Genomic DNA, 21,105 nt, shown 5'->3' on the forward strand with positions numbered 1-21,105 from the left:
CCGTAAACAGGGAGAAGTTGCAGGCTGCTATGCTAGGATATTTTTGCGAAAGGCAACAAGGGGTCTGCTTTCATATCATACTATTAAGAAAAAATGAAACGGCAAATCTCTGTCAACCAAGCTGCAGCACCTAAAAACAACATGCTATAGTTACTGAAAAGGGCTGCCTAAGTGTCACGATTGGAGTTCGACATGGCCAACTGGTGCAGACATGGCCAATCGATGCAACTGGGTGGCCTCCTTGATCATATAAGCTCAAATCAAATTTAATCAATATAAACAGCAGATTCTACTTGTTTACTTCCACTTTAATAATAGATAAGTAACGGTTTCAGATCTCTTTAAAGAAGAGACATTCAATCCACAATTATTACAAACACAAATCTAAACCAAACAAAATATGTTCAACATTATTGATCAATGTGAAACTTAAAAAGCCATCCACAGGATGCAAATAGTTGCGTAACATTTGAAACCTGAAAACAGATACAACAAGACACCACCAGAGCTTAAATCAAATGGAAAGAACTGGCCCTGCAACAGTCGTTCCTGCTTCCATGAGATCATCAATCATGCGGCGCAGATCACGGTGGGAAGAGCTGCCTTCCTCCATGGCTGCACGAGCCTTCGCGGAGAGCTCCTTGACTCTACTCCTCGCTGCATCCCCAGCCCCTCCGGGCTCCATAAACTTGGCCAGCGTTCGTGCCACTGCCTCAGCAGGGATCAACTCATGCTCTTCGGACCTTGTGCTTCGCAGTCCGGCACCCTCTGGCCATAGCCGCTCTCCAATTGCCAGCACTTTCGTCACGAACCTCTCAGTGATGAATTGCTCAAACACCATAGGCCATGTCAGCACCGGCACGCCAGCCACCATCGTTTCTAGGACCGAATTCCACCCGCAATGCGTCACGAACGCACCCACCGCAGGGTGCGCCAGTATCACAGTCTGCGGAGCCCAGCCGGTGACGACCATCCCCATGTCCCCAACACGCTCCTTCCACCCTTCTGGTGGCGCCCATGTCTCGGACCTGATCACCCACAGGAATTGCTTCTTAGAGGCCTCTAACCCAAGAGCTAGCTCCCGGAGCTGGCCCGCTGAGCACGATTCCATTTGAGCGGGCGTTCATTCGATTCCTCAGAACCGGCGAACGATCAGACAGCAGCTCCCCTCCCCACTCGCTTTTCCATGGCTGACGTCACTGCCTAAAAAGTACCAAGCCATTTATTTTAAAATGCTATAACTTCTAAAGGAAGTATCCATTTTCAATTCTATCTATACCTATGTGTTCTACGCGACGAAGCGAACAAATTTAGACCCCACTTGCATATGTTTCAATTTATTTTTTTAATAACAATTTATAGATATTAACTTATAACATCTCTAAAAGTACTCTATTTTTTCTTCCCAAAAACATATTGTTTTTCAACTCCTATAAAGATATTAGAAGGAATAAATAAGATCATCTTCAACAATTTCTAATAATTCACTCATAAAATAAGAATACAATTTTATATCAAGAATCTTATACTATTTCTAAATTATCCTAACAACTTTTATAAATTGTTTATCTTTTTTACATTTACATCAGGAACCCTTTACCACTTTTTATTCTTCACTCCGCCCTTCCACCTTTAGATTGACCCCACTATACGCGCGCTTAGATCGGCCGGAGGGGATACGTGCGACTTTCAGTCCGCACATCTTTACGCGCAACGGAGGGTTTTTTTTCAAGTGCTAAAAGATTAGGAGATGAGATTAGAAGTTGTTGGAGATGATTTTTTTCAATCCTGCTAAAAATCGTGGATTGGGAAAATATTTTAGATACTCATGGAGATGCTTACAACTTATGCACATAAATTGTATTGAATAACTTATGTACAAAAGTTGTATCGAATAACATATATACATAGGATGTGTTTGATAACTTTAGTAGATAAGTTATGTTTGATAACTTTTACACACAAGTTATGTTTGATAACCTTTGTACATAAGTTGTGTTTTATAATTTTTTTTGTTTCTAAATTTTAGTATAAGTTACAAGTTAATTTGTTCTTTTGTGTGTCAGTAGCTTTTGTGTTAGCAAGTTTTGTCACAAGTTATAAGTTAATTCGTTTTTTATGTTTAATAACGTTTTGTAAATAAGTTGTGTTTCATAAATTTTGAGTTTCAAAGTTTTTCGTATAAGTTATATGTTATAAGTTACAGGCTATAAGTTAGTATACATAAATTATTATTAATTTTTTTTAAAACATATGTAAGTGGGGTCTAATTTTGTTCGTCTCGTCGTGTAGAACACATGGCTATAGACGGAATTAAAAACTAATACACCGTTCAGAAGTTGTAGTATTTTAAAATAAAGGTTTTATGTTTTGTAAGGTGACATCAGCAGCAGTAGGAAAGGGAAGCTGCGCGTGTGCTGGAGTGCACGAAAAGAGAGACGCATGCGCCCATTCGCCAAAAAAGTGAATGAGATTATCCATAAAAGGAAGCAGTCCGGAATGATTTTTTCCTAAAAAGAAAAATCTAGGCTGTCGGAGAATCATTCGCTCGATTCATTTCCAATGAACATTCGGCAATTACCACGGCCGCCCTCTGAGACGTGAGTCAAGCTCCCAAAGCACAAATACACCACAGACTTGGATGCCTTCTTGTCTAGCCAGTCGATGCACCGTGAGTCGACAGTCGTAGGCGCCGGTTGCCACCTGCGGCGACGGCAACGACAGGGGCCCGACAAAGTAGGCTCGCTTCACGTAACCATTGCCTACAAACATCTCGCAGTGCCTGTGCTCCAAATCAAAGAACGTGTTAACAAGTCCGAAGCACCTCTTGTGCGCTGAATCCATCCGGTTGTCTGTGGTACGGTCGTCGGTTATTTGTTGCCTCCTTAGTATCTCGGGTAGCTCGGTGGTTGGGACCAGAATTTCTGGCAGTGAAAACACCGGAAGAGTCACCATGCCACCGCCGGCGTCGATGGCACCGGCAGCATGCAACAAGTTAAACAATGGCCAGCGTTGGGAAGGTCCCGATGGCGTGGAACGTGACGAACGGCACGCCGATGTCAGGGGTGACATCGACGTTCCACCAGAAGTGTACGTCGGTGATGACGAGGTCCGGCGAGTGCTCCCTGATGAGACTCTTGCCCTGGCCGCATCAGCTCCACGTCCATGGCGACGGAATCGATGCGCCAGGCGTCGGCGGCCTTGACCGTGGAGTGGTTCTCCACTCCCGGTGGAAGGCCGTCCACCGAGGGGAACGGGTAGGTGGCCACCTCGACCGTGGCCTGATGACTGGCGCCACGCCGGGCGAGAGCTGACTGAACGACCACAGCGTTTGCTGGAGTGACTGCAATGGTGGCCTCCACGTCGCGAGGCCTGGCCGCGACGAGGTGGAAGGCGAGGTCCGTGAACGGGGCGATGTGGCTGGTAGCGAAGAAGGGCATGAGCAGGATGCGTAGCTTCTTTCTCGGCTTAGCTGTAGCTTCGGCCATTCCTTGCAGTTTGTGGTGGTTCGAGGATTTGGATTGGTGTTTGGAGAAGGAAGAGTGATCTTGCTTTATGCTCTGTGAGGATCAGCAACTTGGAGGATGGGAAAGGATGAGCAGAGGAAGAACAGCAAGCAGTTCAGAGGACAGGATTGAAATTAACAGAATGTTTGATATAATTTTTGTTCACCCTTCTCTCTCTTGCCTTGGATACATATACTAGTGCATACGCCGCTCACAGAGAATCTGCATACTTCTGATTGGGCCGCCGGATCCGCTTCGGCCGACCGGAGCTTGGCGAGCCATGAGGTGGGCCTGAAGGAGTCGTCGTGGTACCAGGCCCAGCAGGGAGTGGGGTGCTGACATTCCCCCGGTCTTTGGAGCCGGCATGTCCCCAGGCCGGCGCCCTGGGAACTGCTGACGCAGGGCGTCGAGGGGTTCCCAGATGGCGAGCTCGATCGGTGCGTGTGACCACTGGATGAGGCCTTGTTCCACCGAGCGGTCACCAGCTGACCAGCGACGTTGAAGAACACGCACAGGGACCTGCAGTGGTGCAAAATCAGAAGGCAGAACTAGAGCTACCTGTTGTGACCCTGGGGAGAGCTTGAGCTGGGACACGTGGAACACGGGATGAACAACTGCCCCTGGTGGAAGCTCCAACTTATATGCCACAAGACTAATCTTTGACAGAATCTTGAAAGGTCCGAAGAATTTGAATGCCAACTTGTTACAGGAACGTCGTGCAATGGAGGACTGAACATACGGCTGCAGTTTCAAATACACCTGGGCGCCCACTGGAAAAGAGCGTTCAGAACGGCCTTTGTCCGCTTGCCTTTTCATCCGTAGCTGAGCACGTTCCAAATGTTGCTTGATGGTGGACTGCATGAGCTCGCGGTCTGTCAGCTAGGTCTGCAGATCTGGAACCGGAGCCAAGGAGGCAACATCTATGCCAAAGTGTTGAGGAGAATGCCCATAGAGAACCTCAAACGGTGTTCGGCCCAGAGCTGAATGTGTAGAGGTGTTGTACCAAAAGATGGCAAGCGACAACCAGCTGCTCCATTTGGATGGGCATGCATGAGAAAAGCAGCGGAGGAAAGTCTCTAGAACCTGATTTACTCGCTCGGTTTGGCCATCGGTCTACGGATGGTAGGCTGAGCTGAGGCGGAGCGTTGTACCAGCCAACTTGAATAGTGATAGCCAAAACTGACTGGTGAAGATACGATCCCGGTCCGAAATGATAGACTTGGGTAAGCCGTACAAGTGGTAAATATGTTCAAAGAATACCTTGGCCACTGTTGCTGCCGTGAACGGGTGACAGAGCAGTATGAAATGCGCAAACTTAGAGTATTTATCAACCACCACTAAGATTGCATTTGTAGTTCCAGAGGTCGGCAGGCCTTCGATGAAGTCCATCGACACCATCTCCCATGATTCCGAGGGAACAGGCAATGGTTGGAGGAGCCCCAGATACTTGGCACGGTCAGGCTTCGCCTGTAAACATGTAGAACAGGACTGTACAAACTGCCAGACGTCCTTCTTGAGTTGCGGCCAAAAGAAGATGCGTTTGATGCGCTGGTAAGTAGCAGGTGCTCCGGAGTGCCCCCCGACTGGTTCAGCATGAAAAGCCTGGAGAACCAACTGTTGAACCTCCTTGTTGGTGCCCAGCCAAACACGGCCTTTGTGGCGAATGACACCGGCAAGCAAGGAGAATGGGCCTGTAGAGTCCTGTTGTACTGCCAAGCATTGTAACAGTTCCATGGCACGAGGATCTGTCTGGTACCCAGCGACAACTTGCTCCAACCACTGATGCTTGATAGAAGATACAGACAGGAGCTGTTCTGGGTGTTGGCGACGAGAGAGCGCATCGACCACACCATTCTCATTGCCTTTGCAGTATAGAATCTTGTACTGAAGCCCGTGAAGCTGAGAAAACACTTTCTGTTGCCATGCGGTATGAAGCCGCTACTCATTAAGATGTGTGAGGCTCTGATGATCGGTGTGGATGAAGAACTCTGCTTGGAGCAGGTAATGACGCCAGGCATCAACAGCCTTGAGAATCACCAGATACTCCTTTTCATAGACCGTCAGGCCTTGGTTTTTGGGGCTTAGTGGCTTACTGATGAAGGCAAGTGGATGACCGCATTGCAGAAGGACTGCTCCAATTCCTGTACCAGAAGCGTCGGTCTCAATGTGAAATGGAATGGAGAAGTCCGGCAGAGCTAGCACTGGTGCAGTAGACAATGCATTCTTTAGAGGTTGAAATGCTGAAGCATGAACTGAGGTCCAGACGAATAGGCGATCCTTCTTCAGAAGTTCTGTGAGTGGTTTTGCCATGATCCCAAAGTTCTTGACAAATTTGCGGTAATATCCGGCCAGCCCTAGAAAGCCACGTAGTTCCTTGACTGATTGTGGAGTTGGCCAGTCCACAATGGCCTGAACCTTAGAAGGATCGGTGGACAGACCATTAGCACTCACCACATGACCAAGGTATGAGATAGTTTGCAGAGCAAATTTGCACTTGGATAATTTAAGCTTCCACTGGTTAGCTCGTAACCAAGAGAGGACCTGACATAAATGGTGAACATGCTCTTCAAGTGTTCTGCTGTACACCAAAATGTCATCAAAGAAGACCAAAGCAAAACGCCGCAATCCAGGTGCCAAAGTGACATTCATGGCACCTTGAAATGTGCCCGGCGCGCCAGTGAGTCCAAAAGCCATCACACAGAATTCATACTGCCCCACATGAGTCTGAAATGCAGTTTTATGTTCTTCGCCTGCTTTCAGGAGGATTTGGTGGAAACCAGCACGGAGGTCCAGAGTGGAAAACCACCGGGCGCCAGACAGTTCATCCATCAGTTGGTCAAAGATGGGCACCGGGTACTTGGACTTACGAGTAATGGCGTTGAGCTGGCGAAAATCAACACAAAAACAGAAGGTGTCGTCCTTCTTCTTAACAAGCAACACGGGCGAAGAGAACACGCTGGAACTTGGACGGATCAGGCCCTGTGATAGCATATCCTAAACCTGCCGCTCGATTTCATCCTTGAGTTTCGGCAGGTATCGGTATGGTCTGATGAACACTGGCTGTGCCCCATCAATCAATGGAATCTCGTGATCACAGGCCCTTGATGGAGGAAGAGATGTAGGAGCCTGGAACATATCCTGAAATTGATCTAGTACTGCCTGGATGGGAACCGGCATGGACTGAAGAGGGGCTGGACTGTTTTCCTCTGGGACTAGATCAATGTGCAGTAAGAGCTAAAGAGGCCCATCTGGGCGAGAGCCCTGCAACAGCTTGAACTGACCACCATAGGGAACCAGAAGTTGTTTGAGGCGCCAATCAATGAGCATAGGACTATGATCTTCGAGCCAATCCATACCAATCACCACATCAAAGTTTGCCAACGGTAATGTTCTGAATTCGGAGTAAAATGTACAGCCATCAACCGTCCATGGTACCTGATGTAGCAGAGATGTGCTCACGAGCCGTCCACCATCGGCAACTTTCACTGAACTAGCGAGCGGATCTGAGGCAATGCCACTGAGTTGTGGTACCAGATTCTCATTAACAAATGAGGATGAGCTGCCCAAGTCAACCAAAATTTAGACCGGTATCTGTTGTAAGAAGCCCACTAGATGAACTGTCCGAGCGGCTGGAACACCTGACAGTGCTGACTTGGAGAGGGCCAGCATAATGTGCTCAGCCTATGGTGAGGTTGGAGGTGTATCAGCCAAAGAATCATCGGACAAAAATGACTCCCAAAGTGGATTGACCGCGTGCAACACTTTGGGCGGGCAGCAATGATCACGGCTCCACTTGGTACCGCACTTGAAGCAGAGCCCCAGAACACGTCGGTAGGTCTTGAGGGCGGCGAGCTTGGCATCGCCAGCCATTGGTACAGCACCAGCCACCGCAGTGGCCGAGGTAGCAGCGGTCGATGCCAGCCGTTCGGAGCGTGGTGGCGGTAGTGGTAGTGGCAGGGGCATCCGCACCGTTGCCACCGGCTTGTAGGAAGAAGACCAATCACCACCTTGCGCGTGCTTCGGGCAATGGGAACCGCCATTTCTTCCTGCAATAATGCCAATGAGCAAGCAGTATCCAGGTCTTTCGGAGATTGCATAATGACGATTGCTTGAATTTCAGGCTTAAGCCCGTCAATGAAGCGCTGGGTAAAATAGAGGGGATCACTGATTTGGGAGTAGGAGTTGAGGTGATCTTTGAGCTCACAGAATTCGTTCACATAGGTTTGGACAGAGGAATGCTGGCGGATGTTAAAGAGCCTGTGCAGCAGGATTTCATGCTGGTTGCGATCGAATCGATCGTGGAGAAGGCGACAGAACGTATCCCAAGAGGCGTTTTCAAGCTGAGGCTGAACAGATTGGTACCAGCGATCAGCTGGGCCTTCGAGATACATCTCGGCGACACTGAGCCAAAGAGGTTCATCCACCAAGTACATGTGAAAGTATTTTTCACAGCGGCACCGCCAGCGGCGAGGATTTTTGCCATTGAATTTGGGAAACGAAAGTTTGGGAAGGCGGCCTAGAGTAGCTGTGATTTGCGCCTGATCAGCAGGGCGTGGAAGGTGTGGAAGGCCTGGATTGGGGAATTGTGTAGTTGGCAGTGTGATGCTGAAATTGGGGATAGGTTGGGAAATCAAAGGTTGGTAAGGGGCCGAAAATTGGTGGGGAAACGAATTGGATAGTGGAGGTGAATAATGGTTAGGCATCGATTGTGACATTGGATTTGAAATTGGGGGACGATGATGCGTAGGCAGGGGTTGGGAAATTGGGGTGGATATTGGTGGGGGAAATACTGTTGGGTGGCACTGGGAGATCGACATTGCTGCAGCTGGTTGTGTATGAATCGGCAGTGAGTGGACAGGGGGAAAAACACACGGAGGACTAAGAAGACTCGAACCCAACGTAGACGGCAATGGAACATGAGACGGAGCCGGCGACATACCAGATGCCGGGATATGGGTCCACATCATGATGACGCCTGGCCCAATATCCTGTGTAGTCGGAACGACACAGGGCCCAATGGGCGATTCCACGACGGAGCCCACAGTAGCTTGCGCGGACGCCGGACCCGGGGAAGAGAGGATGCCTAATTCGCGCGCCATTGTCTCGAACACCGCGCGGTCCCAGTGGTTGGTGAGCTTGGAGACCTTGAGCGATAGGGCGTCGAGGATCCCTTCGGACTCCGGACGCCAGCGGCCCAGCTCGACCACGGCTCGCTCGAGCTTGTCCATCCGGTCGTCCTCCTCATCGCGGACGTGCTCCACGCGGAGGGACTCGAGCTCCTGGAGGCGGTGCTCCAGGGTGGGATCCAGCACGGCGCCCACGTTGGCGGAGTCGAGGCAGAAGCCCTCCAGTTCGGTGATGCGACGCTCGTATTCTGGGTTGATGATGGCGCCGCCGGTGGACTCGAGGAAGGCGAGGCGCTGGTTGGTGGCGGCGCGAGCCGACTCTAGATCGGCAAATCGGCGCTCCCATTTGGCGTCGTGCTCGTCGAATCAGCGAGCCGACTCCTCCCTGGATTTCTGGATCTCCTCCAGAACCATCTTCATGTTAGGTTCCATAGCACCGTGGGATTTCTGGAATCGAGTGTAGTGATCGTGGGGAAGGGATGGGGAGGCCAGAATCGACGAGTCTTTGATACCATATGTGAGGATCAGCAACTTGGAGGATGGGAAAGGAGGAGCAGAGGAAGAACAGCAAGCAGTTCGGAGGACAGGATTGAAATTAACAGAATATTTGATACAATTTTTGTTCACCCTTCTCTCTTTTGCCTTGGATACATATACTAGTGCCTACGCCGCTCACAGAGAATCTACATACTTCTGGTTGGGCCGCCGGATCTGCTTGGGCCGACCGGAGCTTGGCGAGCCATGAGGTGGGCCTGAAGGAGTCATCGTGGTACCAGGCCCAGCAGGGAGTGGGGTGCTGACATGCTCATTGTTATATAGTCGTGTGGAGTAATAAACGAACAGAAGCTTCGGCGCGTCAATATCATGTTTTATATTTTCAGTCGAATATATGTACATAGCATCAGTTGCGAGTTTCGTGACCAGCTCAGAGAACGACGTACGGTAAGATATTGAAAATGGTTTCCCTGAAGTTGAAACTTATATAATTTATTTATTATATATATAGTACATGTACATGCTTATAGAACCGTGCAAGTTGACGGGCTAGAGGGCTAGTATACATACTTCCTCCGTCTCTTTTTACCTATCAGTTCTCATTTCCAGAGATTTCAAATGTATATTTTCAAAATAAACTTTTTTAGAGATACAGACGTTGATAATTTTTTTTACAAAATCTATTCAAACTTAAAAAAAGTTTAACCGGCAATAATACCACAGCGACACTTACAAAGAAACAGAGGGAGTACTGTCTACTTTTGTGCAGCTAGCCTGTACACTCTTTATTTGTTTTATTTTGAGGTCCTACCCTAAAATTAAGGGCTTCCCTTACGTATGTTGTCATAAGTAGTTGTTTCAATATAAGTGATATGCATGCTATATCTTTCTTTATTGAATTATTAACTCAAAAACTCCATACCTCGAGCTATATACGAGTCAAAGCTTGATATATATAATAATTCATATTACATTAATTGATACGTTGATGGTCCTTTTTATCGCCAAATGTCAAAGTTTTACCATTGGCTCTGTATATCACGCTTCCTTTCATTGCCTAGTTGATGTTACCAGGTATTATCTTTGAACTCTCCGTAAACACTATTTGCCAATATAAAACCTAATAAGGGCTCATTCGGTTGTCGTGGATTCAGTCCTAGGAATAATTCCAGTTGGAATGAAGATTTTCACACTTGTTGTGTCTAGGCTGCAAAGATGTTCTCATTCACGAAGACAGAAATAAAGCATTGGGTCGAACTCTTCTTTGGTGTTAAGTAGTAGTTTGATTGAGTTTCCGTTACTCAGACCAAACAAGTTCTAATTCCGTTATTTATAGTTTTTATAAGCTAGAATAGTTCCTGGGCCAAATCCAAGATAACCGAATGTAGCCTAAGTCAGCCGTGTGTGACAGAAGTAATTGCATAACTTTTATATCAACAAACATTGAAAACACAAAAACGGATACAACCGGACGCAACCTGAACTCAAAAGTCAAATTAGACCGAAAAACCAAACCCACAACCATGTGGGGCAACTCTGATTATCTACAGCCGCACATCACCCACCCACACTACTCAATGCCTTGACACGTGCCTACCACTAGTTTGACCGACACCTGTTTTGTTTCTCGTCCTATTTCTCGTCGTCTCGCCGCTTGTATCGTCGTATCGCCAAATACAAATTCTTCTCTGCGCTCCCCTCCGCCTGTCCACGATTCTTTTGTGCTCGCTTCCAACAATGGAGCCCCTGTCTTCCGCATCTCTCCCAACAATGGAGCAGTTTTTTAGGCACCTTGGAATGCCTTCTTTTCTGTGGGTTTTTTATTGTTCTTGCCAAAAAAAATTTCAGTTCTCTGCAGCCGTAGGAAGGAAGTAGTCCATGCAATTTTTGGTCCTTGTCCTCTGTTTCAGTTCTCTGCAGCCGTAGGAAGGAAGTAGTCCGTGCGATTTTTGGTCCTTGTCCTCTATTTCTCCGCCGCCACTTCTCTTTGTCTCCATGGAAGCTCCACATTCTCTGTCGCCGCCGCCGCCGGACCTGTGCAGTTGAATGCACCGGGAAGGAAGGTTTTGGTGTTGCATCTGAGCACTCTCTTTTTCATTCGACATGCCTCTCTCTCTCAAGTCTCAACATCTCCCTTAAGAAATCCCCCCCTCTCTCTCAACCTTTCTCTTCCGAAATCTCGTCTTCTCCCCTTCCAATGGACGCGGTCCCTAGACCCAATCTTTCTGCTGGAACCCTAATCTTTTTCCCAAACCGCGGTTTTAGATCTGATGCATTTGTTGGATCTGGATGCTACTTTTGGTGCATAGGTCTTGTTGACACCGTTTTTTGCACGTGTCAAGATAATCGGAGTGGACTAATCGGCAAGGGGAAAGTTATTGAATACTTTGATAGCCAATGAAAGCCAGTTTGTAAAGATGGTTGCCGATAGCTGGTGATGGTCGATGTAAAGGTTGATTTGGACTCGGGCGTTGCCGATGAGGTTGGAGGTGTTATTGTCGATGCCGATGAAGGGAGGCTTGAAGACTACTGCCGATGAAACAGGGAGTGTGCCGATGAAGGAAGACTTGAAGACTACTGCCGATGAAACAGGGAGTATGCCGATGAAGGAAGACTTGAAGACTACTGCCGATGAAATAGGGAGTATGCCGATGGGAAGGAGGACAGTGAGATTTCCATCGTAATTGAGGCGGACAGGGAAATAGATAGGAGTTGATTTCCTTTTCTGTATTTGTTAGGTTATGATTCATGTAAAAGTCACGTGTTTCCTTAGATATGGGATTGGTGTCCTAGTTGTGTTTGGTTGTGTCTCTTTAGATCAGGGTATAAATATGGAGTAAGGGGCAATGTAATAGATAATATCAATCAATATCAAAACCAACTTTTACTCCTATTTGTATCTACTTACTTTTCGGCGACTTCATCAATTTGCATATTTTTCCTTTTTACGAGTTCTCATTGATTCGGCGAGCTGCATCGCTTCAGTGCGACCTTCGGCGATTCTCGAGTTCCGCGTGAGCACCTCTTGGCCGTGACTTCCGGGCGTATCGCTGTTGTCAGGACCAAAGTGTTCGTATCTTCATCCTTGTCGATTAGCAGGTCAAATCGACTGGCACGCTTTGGATATCGATTCGGGTATTAGCCCTTTGTGTTTGCAGATCTACTTTTGCATCAACACATCTTTTGGCACGCTCGGTGGGACCAATCAATCAATATGTTCAATTCCGAGATCGATCCAGGGAACATTATCGCAGTATCAGAAGAAGATCTCAAGGAAGAACAGAGGCAGGCTATGGAAAAGGCTGTAGAAGAATACAAGCAGCTTTGTCTAAGATCGTTTAGCTTGAACAAGAGTGGACAAGTCATCCAGAAGCAAGATTTGCCGTTGCCTCGGCAGGTTACCTTTGACTCCAATCCTGGTAAACTTCAAGAGATGGTTAATTCTGCAGTAAATCATGCTTTGATTAATCATTCCAATGTGCTGTCCAATACTGTTCATAATGCTGTGGTTCGAACTCTCAAAGAAGGACAAGCGGCACCACATTACGTTGGGCCTGCCTATCATCAACCAGAGCCGGCATCTGTCAAAACTCCATCGGCTCCTTCGGCCGTTGTGGGTACAGAAGTTACTTCCCCTCCAGCATTGGCAGGCTCACCTAATATTCAATCTACACCGATACAATCAGATCAGGTGTTACCAGGAGGGCGAGTTCAGCTTAATACAGATCTATCGGCATCAGCTATGTCAGGCCCTGTGTCTCAGAATAGCCAGATTCCTACTAGTTGGTGGGGATATGGCATGCCTCCAGAGTCCTCTGCTTTCAATCCTAGATTACCTCAAGTGTCTGATGCAGTAGGAAGAGCGCCTATACCATCTGACATTTCGCCGATGGCTCAAGTGCCTCAATATGCCGCAACTATTTCTGTGCAACCAACTCCAGGAGGTTTCCAGATGCCTATGGTTCAAACATTTAATTCAAGTCCATCGGCGAGCTTACTGCCGATGCAGCAGAAAGCCCCTGCTATGAGTCAAACTGGGGTTCAGTTCATGCCTCAAACCAGTTATAATTATCCAATAATATCAGCACATTGCCAGCCATCGGTAAGTTTTGTACCGATGAGTTCTAATAATGATTGGTCAGGACAGTTACCTGTTCAACATACAGTTCAGCGAAATCAGCAGGTTGCAGGGATTCAACAAGGTCATATGCAAGCTGGTTTCCAGAATCAAGCATCGGCAGCCCAGCCGATGAATCCTTTCCAGCAGGCTAATGGACCACAAGTAACGGCAAATATGCCGATTGCTGGAGATCGTGGGCTACAAAGATATGTGGAGGGATGTCAGCAAGCACCTCCTGTAGAAATTCAACCAGTTCGTCAGCAGGAGGCTGATGCTTTTTGGGCCGATAAGATAGCAGAAATTGTGAAGGATCGGTTTGGGATAAAGCCTAAGGTCAATACTTATTCTTATCGAACTCCATACCCTCCTGCATACGATTTAATTCCTCTCCCAAATCGGTACAAGGTACCGGATTTCACTAAATTCTCTGGGCAAGATGATACATCAACAATGGAACATGTCAATCGTTTCATTATTCAATGTGGAGAGGCAGCTAACAGAGATGAATTAAGAGTTCGATTATTTTCATCATCTTTGTCTGGATCAGCATTTACATGGTTCATTTCATTACCACCAAATTCTATTATTACTTGGGTTGATCTAGAAAAACAATTCCATAAGTATTTCTTTGCTGGGAATCCATGAAAAGAAGCTTACCGATTTAGTAAAATTAAGACAGCGTAATGATGAATCGGTAGAGAGCTTTGTACAAAGGCTACGAGATGTAAAAAATAAGTGCTACAGCCTGGTGCTGGATGATCGGCAGCTTGCCGATCTGGCTTTCCAAGGGTTATTGCCACATCTTAAGGACAGATATGCTTCTCAGGAGTTTGAAAGCCTCAGTCATCTTGTGCAAAGGATCTCTGATCAAGATACTAGGGTTTTTGAACCTAAAAAGAACTGGAGTAAAAAGGTATCATTTGTTGAAGAAGTAGGAGATTCTGACTCTGATGAAGAACCAGTTATCGGCTTAGCTGAGTGGGTTAAGAATAAAAAGCCGATATCATGTCCCTTTGGTCAAAAAGAGCCAGAAAAGTTTACCTTTGATATCACCAAGGCCGATAAAATATTTGATCTTCTGCTTCAAGAGGGCCAAATTAAGCTGTCACCTAATCATGTGATCCCATCGGCAGAAGAGTTGAAGAAGATTTTGTACTGCAAATGGCACAATGCAACTTCACACAGTACAAATGAGTGCAAGGTATTCAGGCAACAGTTACAATCGGCTATTGAATCTGGGAGAATTAAGTTTGGTACTTCCAAGACCCAGAAGCCGATGAAAATTGATCAACACCCTTTTCCAGCAAATATGTTGGATGCCAAAGGAAAGACCAAGGTATTGACGTCAGAGGCTGCTGAGAAAAACGCGTCAGTAGACCCCCAACATCGGATAACTACCGATGATGCAAAGAGTAAGGGTTTGCTAGGAGAAAGCAGTAGGTTCCAAAAATCCTCCTCGACCTGGCAGTTGTGATTACTCATCGAAGGCAGCAGGAGGGTTGGCGTCAACGTAATGACCGATATCGGCAACAGCAAGAAATGAGACGTCAGGAAGAATGGAATCGACATAAAGATCATTGGAGATGTCCGTTTTTCATCCATTGCTGGGAAGAAGGTATTAAATTGCCAACTGTTGAAAATTGCCCTGAGTGTAATGGTTATTACGGAGTTAATCGTTCAGAAAGGAGGCTTCAACGTGGTAATCAGGGTTTGTCTATCAACGAGCCGATCAGAGGCAGAGCATCAGTGCATGATCGGCTGGGGGGCAGACTTAGTGTACATGAGAGGCTTGGTAAACGCGCTGGATATTTTCCAAGGAATCAAGAGGAGCTTGAGGAGATGGCAAACGCAAGAGTTCCCGATGAGGAAATATTCTACAGGGACCCTAATATACGTCGTGTAGAACCAACTAGGACTTGTTATCAGCCGGTTTGGAAAACCAAGTTTCCTCGATGGTGCCCAGAGGGTCTGACAAAGACGCAGAGAAGGAGGATGCAACGTGAGCGTCAGGAGGATTTATACCAAGAGGAAAATTCCTCCAATGAAAGGCCTGGTCATCAGCAGTGGCAGGTAAAACACAAAAATAAGGGTCCATCGGCAGATGTTAATATGGTATTCATGTTGCCGATGGAGTTTCTGGCACTATCTGATAATGAGGAAGAAGTTGTTCTCTCTGATCAAGTAGCTCAGCTAACACTAGATCCAATGATGGCTGTTTTTGAGAAACCTACCGATGACGAGAGACAGCATCTTAAGGCTTTATTTGTGAAGGGCAGAGTTGATGGGCAGCCTGTGTCTAAGGTACTTATTGATGGAGGGGCTGCGATTAATATTATGCCTTACGTGATGTATCGGAAACTTGGTAAGGGAGATCAAGACTTGACCAAAACCGATATGATGTTGAAAGATTTTGAAGGCAATGTGTCACCGGCTAAAGGGGCAGTGTGCGTTGAATTGACCATCGGCAGCAAAACCTTGCCAACGACGTTCTTTGTTATCAATGGCAAGGGTGCATATAATCTGCTTCTAGGGAGGGATTGGATTCATGCTAATTGTTGTGTTCCTTCTACAATGCATCAATGCCTCGTACAGTGGATTGGGGATAAGATTGAGGTCGTCCCTGGTGATTCTTCTTATATCATCGCATCGGCAGAATCAGATACTTATGAGCGAACTAAATGCATATCAGGAGAAGCTTGGGAAAAAGAGTTCCTTAGAGTTGCTGATTATGAAATTCCACCGATCCAAGCAGTCGGTTCTGAAGAGGAGTTTTAATGGATAGGTTTGCCGATGATGGAAAATTAGGTCAAGGGTTCACATCGGCAGATGATTTAGTAGAAGTAGATATCGGTGATGGTGATAGGTCAAGACCTACTTTTATTAGTGCTAAGTTAGATTCCAAGTGTAAGCAGCGAATAACAGATTTGTTAAAAGAATATAAAGATTGTTTTGCTTGGGATTATACTGAGATGCCTGGATTAGACCGATCGATAGTTGAACATCGGTTACCTATCAAATCTGGATTTCGGCCACATCAGCAGCCAGCGCGCCGATGCAACCCTAATGTACTTCCTGACATTAAGGCCGAAATAACTAAATTAATTGAAGCAAAGTTTATTCGGCAATGTCGATACGCAGAGTGGATCTCTAATGTGGTTCCTGTTTATAAGAAAAATGGAAAACTTCGTGTTTGTATTGATTTCAGGAATCTCAACAAAGCCACACCGATGGATGGCTATCCAATGCCGATTGCTGATTTGTTGATTGATGCTGCGGCTGGACATCAAATTATCAGCTTCATGGATGGTAATGCAGGTTACAATCAAATATTCATGGCTGAGGAAGATATTCCCAAGACTGCTTTCAGATGTCCAGGACATGTGGGGTTGTTCGAGTGGATAGTCATGACGTTTGGTTTGAAAAATGCCGGTGCTACTTATCAAAGGGCTATGAACTTTATTTTTCATGAGTACATCGGCACATTAGTGGAGATCTACATTGATGATGTAGTGATTAAGTCTGGAGATATCACAGCACATTTAGCCGATCTGCGAAAGATACTGGAGTGCACAAGGAAGCATGGATTGAAGATGAATCCTAATAAATGTGCATTCGGTGTATCGGCAGGACAATTCTTGGGTTTTATGGTGCATCAACGGGGCATTGAAATCAGTAGGAAGTCTATTGATGCAATTAACAAGGTGATTGCTCCTGCCAATAAGACTGAATTGCAATCTTTGATCGGTAAGATTAATTTCATTAGAAGATTCATATCTAATCTGTCGGGTAAGATCAAGGCTTTCAGCCCACTACTTAAATTGAAAGCTGATCAGGAATTTGTATGGGGAGTTGAACAGCAATTAGCCCTTGATGAAATTAAGAAATATTTATCAAATCCTCCAGTGCTAGTTCCACCTCAACATGGGAAGCCTTTCAGGTTGTATTTGTCAGCTGATGATACAGTTATCGGTTCAGCTCTTATTCAAGAATTTGAAGGGAAGGAGCGTGTTATTTATTATTTGAGCAGAAGATTAGTGGATGCTGAGACGAGGTATTCGGCCATCGAAAAATTATGTCTGTGTTTATACTTTTCTTGTGTCAAATTAAGGCATTATTTGTTATCTGCCGAATGTACGGTCATATGCAAAGACGATGTGGTCAAGTATATGCTGTCGATGCCGATATTAAGTGGTAGAATCGGCAAATGGATTTTAGCATTATCAGAATTTGAACTACGCTACAAATCAACTAAGGCAGTTAAAGGGCAAGTGATGGCTGATTTTGTCACTCAGCATTGTAATACGGTGGATTCTCTGGGGATTGCTCCCTGGACACTTTTCTTCGATGGGTCCACGTGTGGTGAAGGGGCAGGTATCGGCATTGTGTTAATTTCACCTCAAGGAAAGAAGTATGAGTTTTCATTGCCGATTGTTGCTACAGCGACAAACAATCAAGCTGAATACCAAGCCTTGATAAAAGGGTTAGAATTGCTAAAGGAGATACGTGCCGATGTTGTTGAAATCTTTGGTGATTCTATGCTAGTTATAAATCAATTGGCTGGAATTTATGAATGCCGAAGTGAAGCTTTGATTTCGTATTATGAAAGATGTTTGCAATTGTTGAAAGGATTTAGAGATTTTCGTCTTGAACATATCTCTCGATTGCATAATGAGGAAGCTAATCGACTAGCTCAGCATGCTTCAGGGTATCAGCCTATTCAGGAAGTGCTAACATCGGCAGTTGATACCGATGACTGGAGGAAAGAGATTGTCGATTATTTAAAGGATCCATGTAGAAAGGTTGAGAGACGTATAAGGTTCCAAGCTACCAAATATGTGCTCCTCGATGATGAATTATATTATCGAACTATAGATGGAGTTTTACTCAGATGTGTTAGCAATGATGAATCGAAAAGCTTGATGGGTGAAATTCATGAAGGAGTATGTGGGGCACATCAATCGGCTTTCAAGATGAAATGGATGATCAGAAGGAATGGGTACTATTGGCCGACTATTCTTGAAGATTGTTTTAAATATTTTAAGGGATGCCAGGGGTGTCAAAAGTTTGGTAATATTCAAAGAGCGCCTGCATCGGCTATGAATCCTATAATCAAACCATGGCCGTTCCGGGGATGGGCTATTGATCTCATTGGTCAGATTTATCCGCCATCGAGTAAAGGACATAAATTTATTCTGGTTGCTACCGATTATTTCACAAAGTGGGTTGAGGCAATTCCTTTAAAAAAGGTGACATCGGTCAATATGATTGATTTTGTGAAAGAGCATATTGTTTACCGATTTGGTATTCCTCAGACTATCACTACCGATCAGGGCACTATGTTTACATCAGGAGAATTTGATGAGTTTGCTGTAGGTATGGGAATTAAAATTTTAAATTCTTCTCCATATTATGCTCAAGCTAATGGTCAAGCTGAGGCTTCTAACAAAGGGATCATCAAACTCATTAAGCGCAAAATTGAAGAAAATCCTAGGAGGTGGCATACAGTATTAAATGAAGCCTTGTGGTCATATCGGATGTCATATCATGGTGCAACCAAAGTAACGCCTTATCAGTTAGTATATGGACACGATGCAGTATTGCCTTGGGAAATTAAGGTTGGCTCTAGACGAATACATTCTCAAAATCAGCTGACAGCCGATGATTATAATACTCTTATGAAGGATGAGTTGGAAGATGTGGCGGGTCATCGGTTAAGGGCTTTAGTTAGTATCGAAGAAAATAAGAAAAGAGTAGCTAGATGGTATGACAAGAAGGTGAAAGTAAAAGAGTTTGCCGATGGAGATCTGGTCTGGAAATTGATTTTACCGATTGGGACTAAAAGTTCAAAGTTTGGAAAGTGGTCTCCCAATTGGGAAGGTCCATATCGGATAAATCAGTCTGTTCCTGGTAATGCATATATTTTAGAAACCCTCGAAGGGGTTGTGTTTCCCAGAGCGTTAAATGGAAAATATTTAAAGAAATATTACCCTAGTATCTGGATAGATGCATAAAAGTACAAGTGCCGATAACAGTACTATCGGCTAGAATTATGCAAGGATGTCAATGTCTCATAAAGTGCCGATACAATAAATAAGATTACACGTTCAACAAGGATTGGATAGCTAATATCGCACGCAGGCGAATCTGGTCGGCTTCCTCCATTTCTTTGATATCGTCATCGGCAGTACCCTCCACAGGCTTGAGTTTTTTCTTCATGGCTAAAGCCTTGCGAGCTTGGATATCTCTTTCTTGCTGAAGGGCTTTGACGGCATTGGGTAGCTGGCTTTCTTCTTGTTGAGCATGAGTTAAGGCTGCATCGATTTCTTTCAATTCAGCCAATAGAGCTGCCTTCCTTGCCGATAGATCCAAGATTTTCTGCTTAAGTGCAGCACCCGAAGTCTGCAAGTTGACGATGCCCTTGTGCTTCTCATCAGCGATTTGCTTCAGTTGTAGCATCTCTTCTTTAAGTTGAGCTTGAGCTGCTCTATCGGCAATACGCTGAGCAGCCCGTTGATATTGCAGTTGGCGGCTTTCTAAGTGAGCTGCTAGGAAGAGTACTTCTTCAACGTCAGCAGGGACCTGGCCACGAATTGTTTTGAAAATTGCCTTTGCGGGGTCCGAGTCATCTACCAGTTGGGCGGTACCTTGCTGTAGCAAGTTCAGGAGGGTTTCCAACTTGGATTTAGTCTCTGCCGATATTGTTCCCAGTGCAAGGGAAGAACTTGTCTCCTCTCCATCGTCGTCAGAAATGTCAATGGCAAAGGAAAATAGGCTGTTCGGGGAATCTTGTTCCTGAGAGAAAGAAAAGGAGATCAGTCAGGGGTAAGTATGAGTATTGTAAGATCAGATAGGTGATTGGTTTACCTGTTTCAAGGCAATTTCCTGTGCTTGACTGGAGGAAGCAACCTGGAGTATGTCGTGTGGGATCGGCTGAGCTTGCCGATGGGATATCCTCTGTGACTTCATCGGTGGTGGGTTCTTGAGGTATGATGACCGATGACATTGGGGCAGATGTAGGGATCGGCATAGACCTTTGTCGTTTTGGCTGTGCTTCAGTATCTGTTGAAGCTTTGCGCTTTGCTTGAGCATCGGCAACGATTGGCTGGGAGGCATCGACACTTGTTGGTTGTGAAGCTTGGACATCTGGTACGTTTGCCGATGTACCCAATTGTTGCTGCAAAACAAGTGTAAGATATGATATTTAACAGGTAAAATGTAAAGTCAAGAAGCTACCTCTGAAGGAGTGGTGCTTGGTATCGGCGGCGGAATTGCCGATGACGATCCAGTAGCAGCTCTTACCCCCTGATGATTAAGGTTAATACAGTTTGTGATCGGCATAAGTGAAAATAAACAAGGTTGTTACCTTAAAGGCTTTGACCAAGGTTGTAGCAGCGGCCGATGGAGTAGCCCTGGATGTAGCCAATTTGGACTTAGAAGTGATGGTCTTGGTACGAATCTTCTGGTGGGTCAAAGCGGCTAAGGTGGGGGCGTTGTAGCCGATCGGCGATGTTGGGGAAACAGGCCGGAGATTGAAGGGTTCCCACTTTTGCTCACCGATGGTGCTGGGTTGTTAACCTGTTACAAGAGAATCAGTTACTGATATATGAAGGGCAAAGCAGAAGGGAGTTAAAGGAAACTTACCGCGTCGTCAGGGATGGCATATTCAGGGTCGATCATGTGCCGATATGTGTGAGCAGAAGTTGCGAACAGTTGTTCTTTCCACTCTCGCCACCATTGCTTATATGACTCGGTGATGAAAGATATTGGTGTCCAGGTGGGATTATGTCAACATCTATAGTATCGGCATCGGGGAGGAGAGTTGTACTACCTTGTTCCAGTCTGTTCCGCAGGTGATTGT

General features: G+C 45.8%; 1 pseudogene; it reads right to left on the minus strand.

Annotated features, from left to right (window-relative positions):
• Nucleotides 1–514: 514 nt before the first annotated feature.
• LOC136511872 (UDP-glycosyltransferase 73E1-like) lies at nt 515–3,488 on the minus strand (annotated as a pseudogene).
• Nucleotides 3,489–21,105: the final 17,617 nt, after the last annotated feature.

Source organism: Miscanthus floridulus, chromosome 16, assembly GCF_019320115.1.
Source record: "Miscanthus floridulus cultivar M001 chromosome 16, ASM1932011v1, whole genome shotgun sequence".
NCBI classification, from domain to species: Eukaryota; Viridiplantae; Streptophyta; class Magnoliopsida; order Poales; family Poaceae; genus Miscanthus; species Miscanthus floridulus.